Source organism: Coenobita brevimanus, chromosome 5 (genome assembly GCF_032717465.1).
Source record: "Coenobita brevimanus isolate Jiangsu-jjx chromosome 5, ASM3271746v2, whole genome shotgun sequence".
NCBI lineage: Eukaryota > Metazoa > Arthropoda > Malacostraca > Decapoda > Coenobitidae > Coenobita > Coenobita brevimanus.
The window spans coordinates 6,531,185-6,555,927 of NC_136958.1; the positions used below are offsets into that span (position 1 = coordinate 6,531,185).

General features: G+C 46.2%; 1 protein-coding gene across 1 annotated transcript in view; it reads left to right on the top strand.

Moving 5' to 3' along the window:
- Lar (tyrosine-protein phosphatase Lar) overlaps nt 1–24,743 on the top strand; it is a 608,447-nt gene that overhangs the window by 154,353 nt on the left and 429,351 nt on the right. The window contains exon 2 of the mRNA XM_080270406.1: nt 5,092–5,169. The gene's annotated coding sequence lies outside the window, so the exon portion shown is untranslated. The remainder of the gene's footprint in view (nt 1–5,091; nt 5,170–24,743) is intronic.

Consider the following 24,743-nt stretch of genomic DNA (forward strand, 5'->3'; position numbering starts at 1 on the left):
ATGTCTTCTCTTTATCATCCTTCTTCTATTATCCTTATCCTGTCTTCTCTTTATCATCCTTGTCATTTTTTCTCTTTATCATCCTTATTCTGTCTTCTCTTTATCATCCTTATTGTGTCTTCTCTTTATCATCTTTGTCATTTCTTCTCTTTATCATCCTTATCCTGTCTTCTCTTTATCATCCTTGTCATTTTTTCTCTTTATCAGCCTTATCCTCTCCTGTCTTTATTAACCTTATTTCCCCATCTTTTCATCCTTAAAAAAAATAATTATCCTCTTGTTGTAATCTTGCTCTTATTCTCCTTCCCCAGTCTGACTTCGTCCCCTCTAATTAGTCGTACCCTTCGCCCCTTTCCCCTCTCGTCCCCTCAGCATCTCATTTTTGCAGAGTAACTCATCTTTTCTCACACCTTTTAGAAACTTTCACCCACCTACACCCTTTTTCAAGCTTTCACCCTCCCACACCCTTTTTCAAGCTTTCACCCTCCCACACCCTTTTTCAAGCTTTCACCCTCCCACACCCTTTTTCAGGCTTTCACCCTCCCAAACCCTTTTTCAAGCTTTCACCCACCTACACCCTTTTTCAGGTTTTCACCCTCCCACACCTTTATTTACAAGCTTTCACCCTCCCACACCTTTATTTACAAGCTTTCACCCTCCCACACCCTTTTTCAAGCTTTCACATTCCCTCACCCATTCCCCCCATCTCACTCACTCACCATCCTCCTTCCTGACTCTTTCCCCGTCTTTTTTTTTTTTTTTTTTTTTTTTTTTACCTCCCCTAACTTCCCCCTTCAAGTTTTATTTCACCCGCAAACACCCCTTCTTTATGTTTTTTACCCCCTCAACTCCCCCTTCTTTATTTTTATTTTATCCATCCCCCAGCTACCCCTATCTTTATTTTTGTTTATCCCTCAACTCCCCCTCCTTTATTTTTTTTTTTTATCACCCAACTTCCCCTTTATTTTTATTTCACCCCCTCCCCCAGCTCTGCCCCTCCTTTATTTTTATTTTACCCCCCTTCCCCAGCTCTGCCCCTCCTTTATTTTTATTTTACCCCCCTTCCCCCAGCATCCCCAAACTTCTGGCAGTCTGTGGCCAGCTCGAGTAACGAAAACTAATCCGGAATCATTGGACCGTCCAGGACTTTTGCCCCTCTCGCCTGACCCCCACCAAATTCCTGACGGTTTGAGAGCCAGAGTCGGATTAACATGCATGACTCTTCCTCTCGACCCCTTCCCCCCATTAAATCCCCCCACTTTCCCCCCTAAACCCCCTTCTGACTCCCCTCCTCATCCCCTCCCCCCACATACGCTGTCCTTCTCCCCGGCTTGGCTTGTAAACAGCGTATTTTTCACTGGAGCTGTCAGTCCGCCCAGCTCTCTCCTCTGTTTCGGCTTTCCTCCTCCTTTCTCCCTTCCCCCCAGCCTTTCTTCCCCTTTACTCACCTCCGTCCATCCTTTCTTCCCCATGTCACCCTTTCCTCCATTCTCTCTGCCTCTTCTCTCCCTTCCCTCCAGTCTCTTCTCTCCTTCCCATCTTTTCTTCCCCATCTCTCCCTTCCACCCATCCTTTCTTCCTCATCTCTCTCTTCCCTCCGGCTTTTCTTCCTCTTCACTCCCTTCCCTCCATCATTTTTTCCTGTTTTCCCTCCATCCATATTGTTTTCCGTCCATTTCCTCTCCATCCATCTTTATTTTTCACTTTTATTATTCATTTTTCCTGTCTTTCCTACGTCTGGTTATTGCTCATTTCCTTCCTTCTACATCGCCCTTTTTCCTTCCTTCCTTCCTCCTTCGTTCCATCCTTCTCTGCCATATTTCCTTCCACATCTTTCTCCCTGATTCATGCTCTTTTCACATTATTTAGCTCAGTCCCCCTTTTCCTTCCCTCCCACCATACATTACTCCTCCTCCTCCTCTTCTGGTCTTTCTAATCATCCCTTCTCACTTAATCCTTCCTCCTCTCCACTCTTTCAACTCATTTTTCGCTTCCTCCATCCACAGTTTCTCCCCTTCTGGTCCCTCCTTTCTTCATTTCCCTCCCTCCCTCTCGTTTCTCCTCATCTGCCTTCTCTCCTTCCTCTTCCGCTCTTCTCTACCATCTTTCTGTCCATCTCCTCTTCTTCTGTCCCTCCCTCATCCACATTCCCATCTTTCTGTCTGCCTCTCATTTCATCACCTTTCCCTCACCCATCTGTTTTCCCGTTGTTTCACGTCTTTCACCCGTCTCCTTCTCTTTGCCTTTTATTGTTCTTTACTTTTCCCATCAGTGGAATCATCTTTACTCCCCCCTACCTTTCTTTCCCCAAATATTTTTTTTTTTATTCTGTGTTTTTCTTTATTTGTTTATTGTTTTTTATTATCTTTCGAAATATTTTACTGATTCGTTATTTTTAGGTTTAGCGTTGTTCTTTTGTGTGTGTGTGTGTGTGTGTGTGTGTGTGTGTGTGTGTGTGTGTGTGTGTGTGTGTGTTATCCGCCTTTTACAATGTTTTCGTGTTTTTTTCCGTTTCATTGTTACGCGTGTCTTTTTTTTTCTTTTTTTTTTATTGTTTTTGCTTTTTTGTTCGCTGTACTTTTGAAATAATCCTTGGGTCGTACATTTTTCTCCTTTTTTTTTCTTATTTTTTTTCTTACACCATTCTACTCTTCATTCTTCTATCCAGCATTTGTATATTTCTGACTGACATTTCAACGAGTCTTCTCATTTTTTTGGAAGTATTTTAGCTTCTTTCTTCCCCTGACATACCTTGTGCCTCATCTCGCCCTAACCCCTGCCTTAACCTGTGCCTCACCCGTCCTTACCTCATACCTCGCACTTCCTGACACCTTACCTGGCTCTGATTCCTGCCTCTAAATTCCTGCCTTAGTCTGTTCCTCACCCTTCCTGACCTCTTGCCTTATCTTGCCTTTAACTTTTACCTTAATCCATGCCTCACCTTTCCTAATCTCTTGCCTTACCCTTAACCTGTGTCTCACCCTTCCTGACCTCTTGCCTCATTTTGCCGTAACACCTGCCTTACCCTACTTTAACACCTGGACGGCCGCGCTGCTGCTGCCATCATCCTAACCACACCATTGCCCCAATTACACCACGGTTGTTTCATCACTTCATCGTTTTCATCCATGCACCACTACCGTCATCACTACACCGTTATCACCACAACCACACCATTGTCACCACTATACCACCGCATTCGTCACCGCACCACCATCTTCACCACCACAGTATTTCCAGCAGAACCCCACCACTGTTTTTTCACCACTAATTACATCACCACCATCACCACACTAGCATAGTCACCATCCCGTCACGTCATCACCACTAACCTCACCATTTGAGTACACGACCACTGACTCACCACTTCTTTACCCATTTGCAGCACCACTAGCATGAAAATACCACCACTACCCACCCCCTCGCACCACTGACCTAATTTGCACTACCCTGGCACACCACTAACTTCACTATAACCACTTAACCCCTTCAGTACGAGGCTAAGATTGTGTGATGGGATTAAGTCAAGTTCATTTATTTTACCTAGGCGGATATTTTCGTCATTTTGCAGCTCATTTCCCGTAGGTCAGTGGCAGAAAAAGTCAATACTACAGCTCAGCCTCCTTTCCTTAACAGTTCCTCGTGACTAGCATTATATTCCACCATTAACTCTTGTAGCAGTTCAGCATTAAGAGCTCAACATTCAAGACTGAGAGATGGTAATTGTATTTCTAGTTAAAATGAATAGTGTAGATAATAATAATAATAATAATAATATTAATAATAATAATAATAATAAGCCATAGTCTTGAAGGGGTTAATGCACGTTAATTTTAGTACTAGCACTTTCCTAACCGCATTGCTGCTTCACTGCGCAGTTGACTAAGAGCACCACACCACACCACACCACATCACCACTGGTACTACTCGCCACATCCTCCACTTCACTACTCCAACCACACCACCACAATATCACTCTCCACCACACCACACCACACCATCATCTGCCACTACTCCATCTCCCCCTCCACCACGTTAGAAACTCTTATGACACTAGTAACTGCTGCATTACTAACCGCCCCACAACCAGCACCAACTCACTCCCCCGCCTGACTGCCAGAGCACAACACCCACCAAGCTGACAGTGGTGAGATAGTGTGACCCGCCCCGGATCATTGCACCATCTTGTACCAATATTGTCTCTCTCGTACACGTTTGTCCAGCCACCCTCATCACCACTGGCTTGCATCACAAACCCAGGCGCACCAGTAGCCTGTACCACCACAAGCCTGTTTCCCCTTGCACCGCTGCTGTTTCCTCACACCACCTACTTCACCGTAAATGTATCCTGACACCATTACCTTTCCCCCACTCTTAGCACCATTACCTTTCCACTACTCCCTCACCACGTACTGCACCACAACCCTCCTCGCACAGCCAACTGCACCATTACTATCTCCCTGAACAACTACTACCCCCTGTCCCACCACTTCACCATTACTTCCCCTGCACCACTAACTACCGCACCACTACCATCTCCTTGCACCATCCCTCACCACTACCATCTCCCTGCACCACCCCTCACCACTACCAGCCCCAGCACCACTAACCATCGCACCATACTATCTCCCTGCACCACCCCTCACCACTACCAGCCCCTACACCACTAACCATCGCACCATACTATCTCCCTGCACCACCCCTTACCACTACCAGCCCCAACACCACTAACCACGGCACCATACTATCTCCCTGTACCACCCCTCACCACTACCACCCCCTGCACCACTAACCACGGCACCATACTATCCCCCTGCACCACCCCTCACCACTACCACCCTCTGCACCACTAACCACGGCACCATACTATCTCCCTGCACCACCCCTCACCACTACCACCCCCTGCACCACTAATCACGGCACCATACTATCCCCCTGCACCACCCCTCACCACTACCACCCCCTGCACCACTAACCACCGCACCAGCAGCCTGTCCTGGCAGCCACAGCAGCACACGCACCAAACTAACAGTGGTGAGCTAGTGTGCGTGTCTCGGCCCTGTGTGTCCTAACCCTCCTCTTGACTTGCAGGAGCGCCGTGCCTTGACTCTGAGGAGTTCTCCTATGCTCACACGGGTGTGACGCGCCCTCCGTGGTGTGACTCCTTAAGTAAGTTGCTGTCCTTCCATCCTTACGCGTGTCCGCTCCTGCTGTCCTGTCGCTGATGCTCATCCTCCCCTCATCCTACCTCCTCTTGCTGCGCAGTTCTTATTCACTTTATATGTGTATTTAAGGTCGTTCTTAGCTAGACACACCGTAGCCCAGCTGTGAGCCACGCCACATTACATCACATCATGCAGAACCACGATACACATCACAATATACTGAATAACACCACACCACACCACACTACATCAGCACTACACTACACCTAGCACAACCATGCTACAGTAAATTTCACCACTACACTACACCACACAACTCTACACTACTTGTCGCACAACCTTACTACGCTGTACTACATTATACTCTACAGCAATGGATTATATTGTATCACACACACACACACACACACACACACACACACACACACACACACACACACACACACACACACACACACACACACACACACACACACACACAATCACAGTAAGTAGCCACGGATGTAGTAGTAGTAGTATGCTTCCTATTTAACTGTAAGCGACAATTGATGTGCATTCACTGCCCGAAGAAAACGCATCATTATCCACAATGCTTGAAAAAAAAAAATGTATTTGTTGTTTTCGTTGTTATCTGGTTTTCTAAGCTTCTAAGAAACCATTGGGAGGGAGGGAAATGTGGGTATGTGTTTACTTACTAAGAATTCTAACACCATGTGATTATCATAGCCTACTACGAGGAAAGGTATTGTTGGTGTAGGATGTTCTTGGTAGTGGTAATGAAAGGTTGGTGTGTTTGAGAGAGAGAGAGAGAGAGAGAGAGAGAAGAGAGAGAGAGTAAAGCCGATGAAATTGTAGGGTTGTCTTTGTGTGTGTGTGTGTGTGTGTGTGTGTGTGTGTGTGTGGGTGTGTGTGTGTTCAGAACCATATAAGATTGTGGAGTTATCTTTGTCAGTGTAAGTAAGAGTATGGGTAGTGTGTGTATCTTTGGTTTTGCTGTTCTGCATTTGAAAGTGAAGCAAGGAGACGGTATGTATTTGCGTGGTGTGCCTATGTGGATGTGTGTGTGTGTGTGTGTGTGTGTGTGTGTGGGTGGGTGGAGAACTGCGTGCATGTGTGTGTGTGCGGAAAAAGTTTATCCTAATTAAGTAAGTTGGCTCAATGACTCGACTTCCGTGACACAGACTCCCTGAGCTCAGCACCGCCACCACCACCACAGCTCACCCTCACCACCACAGCTCACCCTCATATCACCTTCAACCCACTATATATCCACTTCAGTTCTCGGGTTGTTTTATCTTCTCTCTCCCACTTACACACGCTTTCTTTAATTTACTTACACTTTTTTTCCATTCCTTTTCTTGACTTTACTCCCTTCATTTTATTGCAACGTCTCCTTTCTTCACTCCTCTTCCCTCATCCTCAATCAGTTTCATGTCGTCCTCCCATTCCTAATCGGCGCACCTTCTCTCACCTTTATTTTTCTCACTTGTGCGTTTCTCCACGTTCCTTCATGTTTTTTTTATTGATTATTATTTTCTTATTTATTTTTATTTATTTTCACTGGATATAAAGCGACCATATGTTAAAATCTAGAGAAGTCATTCCCTGAAAAGAATACCAGAATTAGAATGATTGCACTTACCTCATTCCATCTACATTAGTCACTCCCTCTCACCTCACGGTCTCTCCTTCTCGCCTCCCCCAGTGTCACCTCCCAGTCCTACTCCTCTCCTCTTCCCCGACTTTCTCCTCCCTTCTTTTGTCATTCCCTGTCCTACTCTCTCCACCCCTCCTTCCACCTGCTCTCCCTTAGTCTCTCCCTCTCCCTCTCTTACACTCCTCTCCCCTCCAGTCCTCCTCTCACCTTCCCTATCCCACCAGTCTCGCTTCCTCCATCCCCGCCTTTCCACCCGATGATTCACGGTACTTCCCCTCCCTCCTGTGTAAGTGGGTGTGGCCCCATTAGCTGTACACGAGTAATGATAGTCTGCACGGGGAGTAAAGACAGGCACGAAGAACGCGAGTACAATTAGGAATAGATGAAGTACGTCCGCCTCCCCGTTCTCTTTCACACTGTGGATTCTTCAATGGTTGAGAGACGTAGTGGACAAAGGTACATTTTGTCACCCACAGATAAAGGATAATATACATCTTGGTCACTACGTCACTCGTAAGCGTCTGTGAATCCATTGGTCGTATGTTTAAACCTTCAGTCGCAAGGTAGAATACAAATCTTGAATAATGATTTGTTTGACTTCGTTTTAAACACATAATCGCCTTTGAATTGGACCCAAGTTATTAATCTTCATTGTTTGACGTCCTTCTTGGGCTAAATAAAATCGTGTGTCGGTAGTATGAATAAATGGAAAAATTATCGCCGTTGTGAAGAGTTGATGAATATTTTTAGTCTCATCAGTCATTTAGCTGAGTATTTTCGTGGAGAGAGAACATGAGAGAATGTAAAGAGGCGTATTGTGATAGAAGTTGTTAAGAGAAATACTTTGAGCTTGGCCATGTAAAGAGGATGGGGAGTGAAAGACTGACTGGAAGAGTGTATGTAAGGTGGAGGGGAAGACCAAGGCTGAGATGGAAGTATGGAGTTAGATATATGAGAGAGGGGGTGTGTATTAAAGGGAGGGCAATCATATGGCGGGCGAGGACGGGGCGACGTGTAGGCGATTTGTTTATGGCCGCCTCTTACAGGATTACGGCGTTTAGCAGTAGATAGGTAGATAGATAGATAGAGAGGTAGGTAGATAGGTATATAGATAGATAGATAGGTAGCTAGGTAGGTATATAGATAGATAGGTAGGTAAGTAGGTTGGTTGTGGTTGGTTGGTTGGTTGGTAGGTAGGTAGGTGGGTAGGTAGGTAGATAGATAGGTAGGTTGGTTGTGGTTGGTTGGTTGGTTGGTAAGTAGGTAGGTAGGTAGGTAGGTAGATAGATAGATAGGTAGATAGATAGATAGATAGATAGACAGCTAGATAGATAGATAGATAGATAGATAGATAAGCTGTAAGGAAAGGGTTACGCAAGGTACAAATATCATACTACAATACTTTTCCTTAGAAGAGAATTAGAAATATGAGGTAGTGACATCACCTTCTGCGACATTACTGGGGGGTCAGAATTTCACCTTAAAGTCGGCGAAATTTTTACGGCAAGTTTAGGAGAATGTTACTGACTCCGGACCCAAAACTTTTGACACACACACACACACACACACACACACACACACACACACACACACACACACACACACACAGAGTGAGAGAGAGAGAGAGAGAGAGAGAATGGCTTGGGGTACTTGAGCATTGTAATAATTGATGGTCTTGGGGAAGTTTAACATACAGTACAGAGAGAGAGAGAGAGAGAGAGAGAGAGAGAGAATTAATGGCAGCAGGTGTGAGAAATGAAGGCAGCGGATGCCTTTGATATGGTGAGGATTTACTTACTGAGATAGGGAACACAAAATTCGATGGTTTTATAGTGTAGTTATGGTGATGGCTGTGTGTTCCGTACGTGGTAGTGGTGTGTGTTCCCTTCGTGGCAGTGTTTATGTGTTCCGTACGTGGCTGTGTTTGTGGTCCGTACGTGGCTGTGTTTGTGTTCAGTACGTGGCTGTGTTTGTGTTCCGTACGTGGTTGTGGTGTGTGTTCCCTTCGTGGGAGTGTTTATGTGTTCCGTACGTGGCCTTATGTTCCGTGCGTGGCTGTGTTTGTGTTCCGTACTTGGCAGTGTTTGTGTTCCGTACGTGACAGTGTTTATGTCCAGTACGTGGTAGTGTTTGTGTTCCGTATGTGGCAATGTTTGTGTTCCGTACGTGGCAGTGTTTGTGTTCCGGACGCGGCAGTGTTTGTGTTCCGCACGTGGCAGTGTTGTATGAGTTCTGTAAGTGGCAGTGTTTGTGTTCCGTACGTGGTAGTGTTTGTGTTCCGTAAATGATTGTCTTTGTGTTCCGCACGTGGCAGTGTTGTGTGTGTTCCGTACGTGTCAGTGGTGTTTGTGTTACGTACGTGTCAGTGGTGTTTGTGTTCCGTACGTGGCAGTGTTGTATGTGTTCCGTACGTGGTTGTGTTAGTGTTCTGTACGTGTCAGTGGTGTTTGTGTTCCGTACGTGGCAGTGTTGTATGTGTTCCGTACGTCGTTGTGTTAGTGTTCCGTACGTGTCAGTGGTGTTTGTGTTCCGTACGTGGCAGTGTTTGTGTTCCGTATGTGGGCAGTGATGTATGTGGTCCGTACGTGGCAGTGTTCCGTAAAGTAATGGGTGGGGGCTTGTCATGTTACTGTACCACCCAGATTAGTCGCTTGATGTCCATGGTACGTGATACTGGTCGTCCATGTTTTTTTTTTTCCCAGTAAGCGGCATGTACAGTTGAATGTCCCTCCCTACCTCCCTCCCAGGAAAAAAAAAAAAAAAAAAAAAAAGGAAAAACGTCGGGGGCGAAGAAAATCGAGTAAAATACAGTAGAATGCCAAGTGGACAAGAGAGAGAGAGAGAGAGAGAGAGAGAGAAACCCGAACGAAACACATTGGGACTATCAGTATTTGCAAGTCCCTTAGTGTTGTCCGGAGCTTCGACCATCGCTCAGGGAATGTCGCTGTGTTGTCACTTTTTATTTTCTGTTTTTGCTCGCCACCCATTTTTTTTTTTTTTTTTTTTTTTTTTTTTAGCACATTCTCACGCTTGTTTGTCAGATCATTTTTACTATGTGTCCCTCTTTATTTTACCACTTAATGCCACTTTTTAGCACATATTTTCGTCACTTATTAATTTTCCACCTATCACTTTCAGCAATTAAGTGTAACGCAATTATTTCAGCACTTTTTATGTACCAATTTTACCATCCTGCTATGCATGTAATTTCTCCATGTTGCCTGGCCATCAGCTGTTTGTAGAATTTCTGGGTGTTGGCAGTGAAGTGATTACAGGATATTGCCAGGATTGTGTTGGCAGGGTAGTGTTGGCAGTGGATTGTTGGCAGGAGAGTGTTGGTTGGGTAGTGTTCGCAGGTTGTGTTGGCAGGGTAATATTAGCAGGGTTGTGTTGGCAGTGAAGAGTTGGCAGGAGTTGGCTTACGGAACCAGCGGAACAAGAACAGGAGGAGAGGAAAGAGGAAAAAGAGGGGGGGGGGAAGGGGAACAGAAGGAGTAAATGAAGAAGGGGAGGAGGGAACAAAATAAGTATGATAGGAGACAAATACATTAAATTACAATCAGAATTATCCTCCTACACCTAGTATACGTATCTTTCATAATTGCTCCCTGCTTCCCTTATTGCTATAATTGTTTTGTATTATAAATTCATACGTATTTTGCAGTCCTGGAAAACACTTAGGAGAGGAAGAGACGCAGCTAGGAGGGGACTGTCTAGGAAAGGGTCCTAGCTAGGAGGAAAGATTGGTTTGGAGGGAGAGACGCAGTTTGTGGCAAGAGACATTGCTAGAAGAGACAGCTGAAAGGGGAGCCGTCTAGGAGAGTGGGCTGACTAGGAGGAAGGGTTAACTTGAAGGAGGGGAGGCATTGCTAAGAAGGAGAGACTGTTAGAAGGGGAGGGCAAGGTGGCTAGAACGAAAAGAGACATGGCTAGGACGGGGGAGAGAGAGGTCGTGAGGAGGGAAAGGTGGCTAGGAGAAGGGGAGGGCTAGGAGAAAAACTGCTGGTCTGCTTGACATTAATGACTCAACAGGGATCATGAAACGACCTGCCTGCCATCTGTCTCTAGGAGGTGGAAGAAGGAGGGGAGAAAGAAGTGAAAGAAGAGGAGAGAGAAGGAATAAGATGGTGATAGGGGGAGGAAAGAGAAGGGATAAGGTGGTGATTGGGGGAGGAACGGGAAGGGATAAGGTGATGGTAGGGGAAGAGGAGAAGGAGAAAAAAGTGAATGAATTGATGAAAGGAATAAGGTGGGGATAAATGAAGAGGTGAGAGAGAAGTGAGAAAGATAAAAATGCTAATGATGAAGAGTAGGGGGAAGAAGGGAGAGGAAAAGTGAAGTGAGCAAGCATTTGGTGGTGATACAGAAAGATGAGGAAGACAGGCGCAACAGGAATGGATAAGAGAGATAAGAAGCTCACGATAAGGGAAGAAATAGTGAAGTAAGATAAGAGCGAACGAGAAGAATGAAAACGTAGAAAAGGAAAAGTAAGAGTGAGGCGAAGAGGAAGGTAAGGTGGAAAAAGGAAAGGGGGCATAAGGTAGGAGAGGATGGAGAGAAAACAGGGGAAGCAGAGAAAAAGAAGAAATTGTGAAGGAGAGAATGAAGGAAGTGGTTTAACAAAAAGGAGGAAGAACAGAAGCATGGAAAAGGAGGGGGAGGAAAGGCAGAGGAGGAAGAAAAGATCGACCGAAAGGATGAAATAAGAGGATAGAAAGAGACGCAGGAAAAGAACAGTGAGAAGACAGGCGAAGAGGGAAGTGAGGCGAAAGAAGTGAAGGAAGGTCGAGAGAGAGAGAGAGAGAGAGAGAGAGAGAGAGAGAGAGAGAGAGAGAGAGAGAGAGACTGAATTCTTACTAGGCCCGTGTATAGGAAATTCAGTTATGTACTTCCCTGTTTTTCCATTTCCGTATAGAGCTGCTTTCTTTATAACAGTGTTGTGTAATCCAAACTTTACGATGGGCTCAGGAAAATATATTACCAAGTGGAAATATCGGCCGTAGGAGAATAATTGATACCGTCCTGAACTTCGGGGAGGGTGGACGCGACGTGAGAGGTTGGGTAGATTAGCTAATGTGCTTTTTATTGTTCCCTGGGGACATAGAGGGGAAGAAGGGAGGGTGAGAGAGGGGAGGGAAGGGAAGGAGAGAGAAGGGAGGTAAGGTACAAAAGGGGAGAAGAGGGAAGGGACGAAAGGGGAGAAGAGGGAAGGGAGGGGAAGAAGTCGGAAGGGACACAAGGGGAGAAAAGGGATAGGACGAAAGGGAAGTGGGAAGGGAAGAAGGGGAAGAAGAGGGAAGGGAAGGAGGAGGAGGAGGAGAGCACAGTAGAAGGAAGAGGGATTAGAAGAGGAAGGGAAGGAGGAGGAAGAGAGCACAGTAGAAGGAAGAGGAATTAGAAGAGGAAGGGAAGGAGAGAGTAGAGAGATGATAGGAAGCGGAGGACTTGAAGGGTGACAAGAATTGAAAATTAAGGAGTGAGAAGGGGAAAGAAAGATAAATGTGGAAAGGAAAGGATGAAGAGGGAGGACAGAGGACAGGAAAAACGAAGAGAGAGAGAGAGAGAGAGAGAGAGAGATGAGAAAGAGGGAAAAGCATGTAGAGACAGTCGAAGGGAGAAGAGAGAGAGAGAGAGAGAGAGAGAGAGAGAGAGAGAGAGAGAGAGAGAGAGAGAGACGTATGAGGTGAAAGGAAGGGTAACAGCTTGAAAATAGAAATGAAAAGGGGGATGAGAAAAAAAGTTGCAGAAAAAGAGTAAGCAGAGAAAATCGCTAGGCAGAAAAAATGGAGTTTGAGGGAGAAGGAAGATGATGATGTAGGAAGAAGATGAGGAAGAAGGGGGAGGGGAGAAATGAGAGGCGGAGAGAAGATTAAGAGGTAAGAGGAGAGTTAAGGCGAGGGATAGAAAAGAAGGAAGGGGAAAAAGGGGAGAGGAAAGGGAGGTGAGAGAAGGTGGGGACGAGAGAAGAGGGAGGAGGAGGAGGAGGAAGGGGAAAGGAGGGAGAGGAGGAGATCATCAAACTCTCCTCGCTTCCCCCCGCGTCTCCTCTCATCATACTCTCTTTTCTCACTTCTCTCACTTTTGTTTTGTCGGTTTCTCTCAAACTTTCTTACTTTCTTTCTTCACTTTCTTTTCTTTTCGTTTTATCACTTGTCATTCTTTTCTATTCTACACACACACACACACACACACACACACACACACACACACACACACACACACACACACACACACACACACACACACACACACACACACACACACACACACACACTCCTCTCTCTCTCTCTCTCTCTCTCTCTCTCTCTCTCTCTTTCATATAAAAGAGTGAGAGAGAGACGGAGGAAGGCGGAGGAGGGCGAGGGTATAAAATGCTAAGCGGAAGGAGGCCCCTAATGGAATACCTAATATTTTGCTTTTGATCCTTCTTAAAAAAAAAAAAAAAAAAAAAAAAAAAAACAAGCCCCCCCTAAGAAAAAAAAATTATCCCAAAATAAAAACAACGTGTGCATATGAATGCAAAATACACCCCCGAATGAAAACTGTGTGTGTGTGTGTGTGTGTGTGTGTGTGTGTGTGTGTGTGTGTGTGTGTGTGTGTGTGTGTGTGTGTGTGAAAAATTAAAAAGATTGGTGCTTGAATATCCATGTCTCTTTTTTAAAGTCTGGAAAAAGTCTTGGGGAATCGCTACCCACGTTTCACTATCTACGTTTAACCCTTTCAGTGGCATCATAGTGTATTTTTTTTTTTTTTTGCGACCACCAGACAATTTTATTCTGCTTTTGACTGATTTTTTTGAACTGGGGGGGTGATATATAGCCTTTATAAATCCCCTTGCTCCTACAAATCCCTCGCAAGCTCAAGAAAACCGTCTGGAGGCAGCAAAAAGAAATAAATAAGTCATCGGAGTGAATGGTTAATATGAAGTGATGTGGAGAACAATGCTGTATCCTTTCTACTCTAACTTGGCCCAAAACTGCCTTCTCTCCAGCTTGAATGCTGAGCTGTTACAATAGATTAAGACAATAATGCGATACTAGTCACGAAGAAGTGTGGAAATCACATAGAGCCACAGTACTGACTTTTCCTGCCATAGAGTTGTGTGGTATATTCTGCTAGAATACGAAAATCTGGGTCAAGTTAGAGTAAAAAGAGTATAGTGAAATGCTGTTAAAGGCTCGGGTATATTCTGGATTTTTCGAAGGCAGCTAAACTCCTCTTCAGAAGGTCGAATAACTCTAAAAATATCATCCTCTCTCTCTCTCTCTCTCTCTCTCTCTCTCTCTCTCTCTCTCTCTCTCTCTCTCTCAAAAAATGTCGAATGGCTCAAAAGCGAACCCTGAGAATAGGCAATAAGAAGGGGATCTCAAGGGGGCCAATTGGAGCGAAGGAGATATCCGATAGAGGCGACGTAATAGGTGGGAGAAATCCGGGATGCTGAGACGGGGGAGGGGGGAGAGAAAGGGAAGGGGGAGGAAAAGGTTCGGGGAGGGGGAAAAAGGTTGGGGGAGAAGGGGGAGGGCGAGAGGGGGGAGAGCATTGAGGGAAGGGGAAAGTTAGAGATGGGCGTCGGAGAGAGAGGACCGAGACAGAGAGGGAAGGAGTGAGAGAAAGGGGGGAGAAAGAAATGCTTGAAGGAGAGTTGGGTGGGAGAGGCATAAGGGAAGGGTGCTGAGAAAAAGAGGGATGAGGTACCGTATTGAGGGTGGTAAGAGGGAGGAGGAGTGAGAGAAAGGGAAGGGGAGAAAAGTTTGAGGAGAGGGTGGGGGATGAGAGAGATGGGGGAAGGAAAGAAAGAGGTAGTATAGTTATAAGGGAAGGAAGGGATAAAGAAGAGAGGCCTAAGAGAAAGAACAGAAAGAGAGGGGTGGGTGAGAGGGAATGGAAGGATATGATGAAAATGAAGGACTGTGGGAAAGAGGACGATTAAAGGGAGAATAGATAAAGATGTAATTGAAAGAGGATATGAGATGAGGGGAAGGGAAAGGAAAACGAGAGAGAGGGGGAGGGTTATCAAAGAGATGTGAGATAAAGGTAGGGGGGAGGGGGGCGAGAAGGGGATGGAGGGAGGGAAAGGGAGGGGAGGGGGGAAGGGGGAGAAAGCGGTGGAGATGAGAAACCCAGTCAGCCAGAAATAATAGATCTAAGGCGACAGACGGCCATCCCTTGTGAGGTGAGGATGAGGGGAGGCAGGCAGGCAGAGAGGGAGGGAGGGGGGAGAAAGGGGGAGGAAATGGAGGAGGGAAGGAGGGGAACGAAAAAAAACGAGGGAAATGAAGGAGGAGGAAAGAAGGGAAAAGGCAGAGAGGGGAGAGAGTGGGGAGATGTAGGAGGGAAGGAGGAGATGAGAGAAAAAGAAAACGAGAAATCAGTCAAAAGCAGAATAAAGTCTGGTGATAGCAAAAGAAAATACACTATAATGCCACTGAAAGGGTTAAACGTCGATAGTGAAACGTGGGTAGCGAATGGCCAAGACTTTTTACCTAGACTTTGTAATGTTGACACACCAATTCTTAAATGTGGAGGAGGAAGAGGGAGGGGAGAGAAAAGATAGAGGAAAACTGAAAAGGAGGAAGTAGTGGGAAGAAGAAGAAAGGAAAAAAAGGAAAAAGGAAAGGAGAGAAAAAATGAAAGAAATTAAAAAGGAGAAAAGAGAGGGATGAAAGAGAAAACGAAAGAGTAAAAGAGGAGAGAGAGAGAGCGGTGAGGGAAATGGACGTGGAGGAAGAGAGGGAAGAAGAGAAAAAGTAGAGGAGGAAAGAGGGAGAGGAGGGGGGAAGAGCGAAGATAATTAGGAGGGGAAAAATGGAAGAGGGAGAGGAGAATAAATGAAGGAGATAAGAGGAAGGGGAGTGGTTAGGTGGAGGAAGAGGAAGGGGAGGAAGGAAAAAGATGCAGAAGGGAAAAGGGAGAAGAAAAAATAAAGACAGATGGAGGGATGTGGGAGAGGAGGAAAAACGGTGAAGAACGGGTGAGGGAGGGAAGGAGAAAGTAGGAGAAAGTGACGTAGAGAGAGGGAATGAAGAAGGGCAGATGTGCAGGAGGGAGAAAGAGGGAAATAGGAAAACAGAAGGAGGGAAGGAAGGAAAGAAAAGGTAACTATTGAGTCAGAATGAAGGAAAAAAAGAAATGTTTAGTAATGTGAGAATAAAGTGAAAAAGAATTAAGGAGGAATGAATAGTAGTGAAAGAACTAAAGATGTATGAAGGGAGGTGGACGACATAAGGATGTATGAAGGGAATAGTAAAAGAAATTAGAATGTATTATGCGGGGAAGAAAGGAAAGAAAAGGGGAACCAAAAAAAAAAAAAGGAGAGAAGGCGGATTAGAGAGAGGCAGAGAAAAAAAAGAAAGAGATAACTGGAGAGGAGGAAAGAAAATGAAGGTTGGAATGAGGCGTTTAGAAGATAAGGGGGTAGGAGAGAAGAGAATGAGTTTGAGTGGAGAGGAGGAGGGAGAGTATAAGGGAGGGAGGGAGGGGGGGTAGGCAGGAGGAGAGTAAGAAAAGTGGAGAGAGGAAGGGAGAGGGAGATGGGGAAGGCAGAGAGAGAGAGAGAGAGAAAGAGAGCAGGGAGGGATGGCAGGAAAAGAGGTTGAAGATGTGCTGGACGGATGACACAACTCTGGAGATGAGATACCAAGCTTTAGCCAGGGAGTCTGAGGAGGAGGATGAGGAGGAGGATGGGAGGTTGGTCAGAGGAGGAGAAGTTTGCGAAAAGCTGGAGGAGGGAAGGAAGAGGAGGAGAACAAAGATAAATAAGTAGATGAGGGAGAGAAAGGGGATATTTATCAAAGTAAGAGGAGATGAAGATAGCGACAAGGAGATGCTTATAATAAAGAGGAACAGGATGTCTGATGATGATGATGATAAAGATGAGGATGAGGAGTAAAAAGAAGAGATAAGTATGGAACAGAAGATAACAGGAAAGTGATATAAAGCAGCGAAAGAAAGCAGGAGGGGAGAGAGAGTAATGGCGAGGGAGAAATGATGGTGATGATGGTGATAATGAGGGGGTGGAGGTGAAAGTTGTAAGTGCCGGGAAGGAGTAATAAAAAGCAGGGAGTAGGAGAACTTGGAAAAGCTTTTAGAAGTGGTGAAAGGAATATGAGTCAGAGGAAGGCTATAATAATGAAGAAGAAAGAAAATAAAAGAAAAATAGCCGGAAGAAAGGAGAAGGAAATATATCAGGGAGCAGGTGTATTGGGGGAGAGAGGAGAATAAAGATAATAAAGCAAGAACGCGATAAAAGTGAATAATAAAGATAAAGGTCAGAAAGAACTGAGAGAAATTTGGATGGTAAAGAAGCGGAAAGAGATAGGAATGGAAGAATGAGAATGTCTAGTTCGAGAGAGAGAGAGAGAGAGAGAGAGAGAGAGAGAAACTTTGCGTGTGTGAATCTCAGGGAGAGAAAGTGTGAAAGAGTGAGAGAGCGAGCGGGCATAGAGAGAGCGAGTGACAAGCGAGGGCACAAGAAAGGAAAGGTTCCATTGATACCGGGTGGGTGAACACTGTACGGACGCTGATTTCCGATTGGCTCCTGAAAATTGAACCCCCCCACCCCCCCAATCCACTCTTTCTCCTCTCCCTCCCTCCCTCCCTCCCTCCCTCTCCATTCTCTCTCACCTTGCCTTCCCTCCCTATCCATTCTCTTACCTGGCCTTTCCACCCTCTCCACTCTCTCATCGCCCTTCCTCCGTCCCAGCCCTCTCTTTCATTTCTTCTTCCTTCCCTTTCAACCCTCTCTTTCCCCCCCGTCTTCCTCCAACCTTCCCACCTTCCTCACCCACTCTTTCTCACTCCTTCTCCCCTTTCCCTCTCTCACTCCATCCTTCCATATCCTCTTTTTCACCACTTCTCTTTCTCCCTCCCTTTATCGTCCATTCTCCCTACCTCCCTCTTTCTCTTTCTGTCTCACTTCCTCGTTCCTCTCTCACCCCTCTCCCTTCACTTTTATCTTCCATCATATCTCTTCTCCCTCATCCGTTTTCCACTCCGTCACCCCGCTCCTTTCCTACGTCCCACTCCACACACCACCCACTGCATGCCTTACCCCCCCTCAAAATCCCCCCACAATCCCCTCCATACCTTCCCCCACCGAAATAATCTCCCAAACCTCCCCACTCCATTCCTACCCCCACCAAAACCCAAAACACCCCTATCACCCTCATCCCCGCAGTTCACCCCCATCCCTCCGTACCTCGCATTCTCCCACACCCTTCACCCATCATCGCCTCTCCCTCTCCTCCATTCCATTCACCCATTTTCACCCCTACTCATTTTTTCCTTCTCGTCCCCCCATTCCGTTTCCTCCCCCACCTTATTTTTACCCTTTCCTTCTTTCCTTCTTTATCTTCTCTTCCTTTTCCTACCCGTTTCATCCCCACTACCTTCCCTTCCACCTATTGTGCCTGGCATTCACCCCTCCTGCCTTCATATTCCCTCTCCTCTGCCGTCCTTTTAACTCCCTCTGCCCTCCCTTTTATCCCTTTCTGTCCCCCCTTCCACTCCCTTCAGGCCCCCTTTCACCCCCTACTACCTTTCCTTTCACCCTGAGTACCTGCCATTCATTCTTGTACCTTATCATTCATTCACCTCCTTTACCATGGCGTTCACCCCCTCTGCCCTCCATCTCACCCCACTCTACTCCCTCACCGCTTTAGTTCCATTATCCCGTCACCCCCCACCCATTTGGCTCCCTGACCGCTTCCCCTCCCCCTCCTCACCCTTCCCTTCCCTTCCCCTCGTCCCTTCAACACAGCGAAATTGTCTGCCCTTGTCAATTACACCACCATGACCCCGGGAAGCTAGACATCAAAGCCAATGATTTTTTTTCCACTTTGCGTGTGTGTGTGTGTGTGTGTGTGTGTGTGTGTGTGTGTGTGTGTGTGTGTGTGTGTGCGCGTGTGCGTGTGCTTGTGCGTGTGCGTGTGCGAGTTGGATGCGAAATTGCTATTAGGATGTCAGACGGGAAGACGGGGTGTAAAGTTTGTTGTTGTTGTGGCGATATGAAGTGGCGCTGCTGTTGGAGTGTAGCTTTGTGTGTGTGTGTGTGTGTGTGTGTGTGTGTGTGTGTGTGTGTGTGTGTGTGTGTGTGTGTGTGTGAGAGAGAGAGAGAGAGAGAGAGAGCAGGGATAAGGCAGATTCACTAGTAGAGATAATGTAGCCACGGATGTTAGGCAAGAATAAGGCAGAAGATGGTGGTGTCTCTTGTACATAACAGGGTAGGGTAGGTAAGGCTGTGTTAGGCAGGCTGAAGAGGTAGGTTGGTATGAGGTAGGGGTAGGGTAGGGTTGGCTAGTGTGAGACAGGGCTGAGGAAGGAAGCTCAGGTACAGATCAGGTAAATAGAGGTGAGGCAGAAGTTTAAGGGGCGTGGAGAATGTCCTGAGGAAGGGGTAATGTCAGAGGAGTAAGGCAGGGAAAGGTGTGAGGCAGGTATATTCGAGGTATTAATTAACTTGGTAGGCAGAGCGGTGTGAGACTGAGGTAAATGAGGCAGGTGATGGTGTGAGGCAGGGCTGAGTCGGACAGGTAAAGGTAGTGTGAGTCATTTGTCAGGTAGTGTCATGTGAGGTAGGCAGGTTATGTGAGGTAGGCAGGTTATGTGAGATAGGGTTGAGTGAGGTAGGCAGGGCAGGAGGCATGGTTGGGTGAGGCAGGCAGAGTGACATGGAGCGGAGATTAGGTAGGCAGGATGGTATGAAGCAAGGGTGAGGCAGGCAGAATGGTATGAAGCAAAGAGTGAGGCAGGCGGGGTGGTGTGAAGCAGGCAGAGTGTTATGAAGCAGAGATGAGGCAAGCAGAGTGGTATGAAGCAGAGATGAGGCAGGCAGGAGAGTATGAAGCAGGGGTGTTTAGGTAGGCAGTAATACAAGTTGGTATGAAGCAGGGGAAAGGGGTGAGGCAGGCAGGCAGGGTGGGGTGAGGAACGTATTTCATTTAGTGGTGTATCCTTTTACCACTTAGGGCGGCAGGGTGTGTGGAGTAATAGGTTCATTTGTCAGTCCGCCGCGCTCTCTCTGTCTCCGCACCCTCTCATTACTTCACCCTCTCTTCCCCTCCCTAGTCTTCTTTCCTCTTCCTCTTTCTATCCTTCTGTCCTCTTCCTCTTTCTATCCTTCTTTCTTCGTCTTCCTCCTCTTCTTCCTCCTTTTCCATCCTTCTTTCTTCTTCCTCTTCTGTCTTCTTCTTCTCTCCTTCATTCTTTTTACCATCCTTCTTTCCTCTTCCTCTCCTTTCTTCTTCCTTCTCCTGTCCTTCTTTTTTCTTCTTCCTTCAATGCGTCTTTCCTTTGTCTCTTCTTATCCCTCTTTCCTCTTCCTCTTTCTATCTTTCTTCCTCCTACTTGTCCCCTTTTCTTCTTCCTCATCCTGTTATTTCATCTTCCTCTTCTTATCCATCTTTCATCTTCCACTTTCAATCCCTCGTCCTTTCCTTATTTTTCGTTCTCCTCCTATTTCTATCTTTCTGCCCTCTTCTTCTCCCCATTCTTTTATCCTCTCTCTCTCTCTCTCTCTCTCTCTCTCTCTCTCTCTCTCTCTCTCTCTCTCTCTCTTCTTAATCCATTTTTTTCTTTGCTCCCTATTTTTATCATCTTCCTCACTCACCACTTATCCTCCCTTCCTTTGTGTTCTGTTCCTGTTCCTTCTCTTCATCCTGATTTTTTATTTCCTTGAGCTTATATTTTCTTCATCCCCCTCACCTTATCACTCCTCTCTTCCTCTCCTAGTTTCTTCTCCCTTCCTGTCTAGCACTCTCATTTACTTTAATCCCCTCCTGTCTTCTGCTCTTTACCCATCTATTCTGCTCTCTCTGCCTCACTTTCTACCCCCTCTTATTCAAGTCTTTTCTTCCACTTTTATCATTTCTTTCTCCTTCTTCACTTCCTTCCCTCTCTTACTCCACCCAGCCCTCATCTTCCATATCCATAATTTCTCTCTCTCCTTCATTTCCTTTCCTCTTACTCCACACTGCTCTTTTCTTCCATTTTCATCAATTTGTCCTCACTCACTACCTTCCCTCCCCCTCTTACTCAGCTTTATCATTTCCCTCTCCTCTCGCCTCTTCATCACCTCTTGCTTATTCTTTCTTTCTCCTTCTTTTCCCCTCCCATCTTTCCGAGCCTGTAAGATACCCAACCTCAAACACGCCTTACATTTTCTGTAGCTAATTTAGGGGGTCCTTAAATATTAACCCGCCCGGCCTCACAGGTAAACCAGATTTGCTCTAGAAATATACCCGCTGCTTCCTTTAAAGTATGCTAATGGTACCTTGGGGGGGAAATCTGTCCTGCCGTTCCCTAGATGTATGTGTTTTTCCTGCACACACACACACACACACACACACACACACACACACACACACACACACACACACACACACACACACACACACCATGAATATGGAATACATTCACAGACTACATCTCGTAAATCAACAAAGCACACACATGCATACCGTAGCAACACACACACACACACACACACACACACACACACACACACACACGAAGATGGAGGTGTAGGGCGTGGAGTTAAATATGGGGGTACGAAACAGAATTTATCTGTGCCATCTTCTGTCGTGTTATTTTGGTTCGGGATACGTGTGGTTGTGGTGGTGGTGGTTGTGGTGGTGGCTGGTGATGGTGGTGGTGATTGTAGTGGTGGTGATTTTAGCGGTGTTAACTAAAGGTCCCAGACGCCTTCTTATCTAGTACTTTTATGCGTCTGTCTCTCAGCTTTCTCTTCTCAGTTTCTCATTCCTGACTCTTTCCATTACGATCGCAATAATTTCCACCACCATCATACCAACCAATCTAAGCACCACTACGGTCACCATTAATGCCACTAAATCACCACTAAAATCAGCACCACCCACACCAATCATTAATATCCTTGGTGTGATTTTGGAGGGTTGTGTGTGAGGATGGTGTGGTGTGGTGTTAGAGGGTGGTGTGGTGTTGTGTGAACTTGGTGTCGTGTGATGTGGTGTGAGAGGATGGTGTGGTGTGGAGTGGTGTGAGAGGATGGTGTAGTGTTGTGTGTGGCTTTGCTAAAGTCTACATGAGTGAAACACCTCGCATCCGAAAATCATTGGGTAGAAACAGACGGATAAGGCCACATGTGTGTGTGTGTGTGTGTGAGAGAGAGAGAGAGAGAGAGAGAGAAATGAGAAATCTAAAAATGGCACAACAAAATATTGGGAGAGCAAACTAAAGAATGGAATTAAACTGAGAGGTAAAAATAATGAAAAAGGGGATTGGCCAAAAGAGGGATAGGAATAGAAATGAAAAAATAATTGAAATAAAAAAGATAGAAAAAAGCGACAATAAAGCAGGAGGAGAGAACCAGACCAGACGAATCTCTGCCATTTTCTGACCTCTCTCTCTCTCTCTCTCTCTCTCTCTCTCTTGTTATTTTCCTTCATTTCCTTATTTTTTCGTGTAGCTTCCCTCCTCCTCCTCCTCCTCCTCCGTGCGTCTGCTTAGAACCCTCTCATCTTCTTTAATCTCATTTTGTCCTGCATTCTCTCGTCTCCCTTCTCCTCCTCCTCCTCCTCCTCTTCGTCCTCTTCCTCTTTTATCTCCTTCCGTTCCTCTTCATTGTATTTTATTTTCTTGTCTTGTAACTTCCGCCTTTATCCACTCATTTTTGTTCCCTTTTTCCTCCTACCACGTTGAGTCATTTCTTTTTATTTTCACGCTTCTGTTTTCCTCCACCTCCTCTTCCTCTTTCTCCTCCTCCTCCTCCTCCTCTTTATCTTTACATCCTGTCTTCCCCACTCCTGCTCTTCCTCCAGTCTTTTTGTCTTTTTCTTCCCCAGGCTTATCTTTCTTGCTCATAAGTTTCCTCTCACGGTCGTAGTTTTCTCTCTCTCTCTCTCTCTCTCTCTCTCTCTCTCTCTCACACACACACACACACACACACACACACACACACACACGCACACACATTTTGCTCCTTCCCTCATCCCCTTTCATCACCTTCGCTGTTGTTCTTACCTCTCTTTCCCACTTTTTCTCACCTTTCTTCCTCCTTCCTTTATGTCTTCACTTTCCATACTCTACCCACCCCTCATCCTTTCCATTTTTCCTGTCCTTCACTTTTCCTTCTCCTTCACTCTACTCTTTTGCTTCTTAATTTTTCTCCTTCTTACCTATTTTCCTTCACCCTTTTTCCCTCTTCAACTTCTTATATATACATTTTCCCCTTCCTTCATACTCCCTCACTTACATTCAAGTCTGAGTTACTGCCTCTCCTCTTCATTTTCTTTCTCCTCTCCACCCCCCCTATCTTTCGTCTTTCCTCCACCGTCTCTCACTTCCTCCTTCCTACCAGCTTCTCTCCACTTTCCCTTTCCTTCTCCCAAGATTTCCTCCAAATGTTTCCTTTTCCCTCCCCCTCCCTCCCTTCCTTCCACAACAGAGGAGATCGATGGCTTAACAGGTGTATTGCCCGATCAGTTCTGTCTCCTTCTGTTGATAGCTCCCTCCCTCCTCCTCCTCCTCTCCCTCCCTCCACTTCCGTCCGTCACTCCCTCCCCCTCCCCCAACTCCGGTGTTCCCTCAGTCTTTCCTCGTCGTTTCTCGCTCCTTTTATGTATGTCATTTTTGGCCCTTCTCTTTCTCCCCCTCCCCCTACCTCTTTCCCTACTTCCCTTTCCCCTTCCTTCCTCTTCCTCTCATTCCCTTTCCCCTTCCTTCCTCACTCATTCACCTTCCTCTTTCTCTTATTCCCATTCCCCTTCCTTCCTCTTTCTTTCGTTTCCCATTCACTCACTGCCCAACCGCCTAACCCACTCACTCATCCCCAGTTCTTTCCCGACCAATCCCTGGGCCTCCTCACTTCCCAACTATCTTCCTTTCTCACCACCCGACATCCTCCCGACTCATTCCCCGACCAATCATCCCACTTAACAGCCAGCTAACTCACTCACCGACCGCTCAGAGGCATTCCCTGACACATTTCCCGACCGGACCGACTTCACACACCGACCAACCACGCGTTCCCGAATTCGCATATTAAAAGTTTGGAGGGCTGGACGTGGGCAGAAAGTGTGGCCAATTATTTCTCATCTGGGAACACATTACTCTTGCTTTTGTCCCCCCTCCCCTCCCCCTCCCCATCTATGCCTGCCTCCCTCTCCCTCCCGATATATGCCTACCTCCCTCCCCCTCCCCATCTGTGCCTACCTCCCTCCCCCTCCCCATCTGTGCCTACCTCCCTCCCCCTCCCCATCTGTGCCTACCTCCCTCCCCCTCCCCATCTGTCCCTACCTCCCTCCCCCTCCCCATCTCTGCCTACCTCCCCCCCTCCCCATCTCTTTGCCTACCCCCCTCCCCCCATAGCCCACCCTCACCTCTCCCTCTCTCTCTCTCTCTCCTATTTACATACATATCAGAAACATTTTTGCAACCCCATTTTCGCGTTCCTTTCTACTCGTGTTCCGACTTTACACCATTTTTCATTGAAGCATTTTGGGGGTAATTTTAGGTATGCTTTAAATTTTAGGTCTGTAATAAGTTCCTCGGAGGTGTCAAATTTTAGGGGATTAAGTGTCTATTTAGGTATGTCTTAAAATATGTACCAAGAAGGGAACAAGAAAAGAGGAGCACCATCTTGAAGGAATTGCAGTGTTTATATGTTTACTGGTGTGTTTGTTTTGTGTTTATTGTTCTAGGTATTTAAATTGTAGGTATTAGTGGTAGTGTGTCTGTGTGTTTGTTTGTGGGTAAAGTTGAGAGAAGTAGGAGGAGACGTGGCATGAATTGTGGACTGGCTTTACCTGTTTGTGCTGGCTGGCTTTTTATGTGTGGTAGAACATTATTAGCTTTTTTTTTTAACATCTTGGTGTATTATTGGTGTTTTGTATTTTTAAGATCTTGCATTATATTAATCTTATTCTTCATCGTAAAGGTGGTGG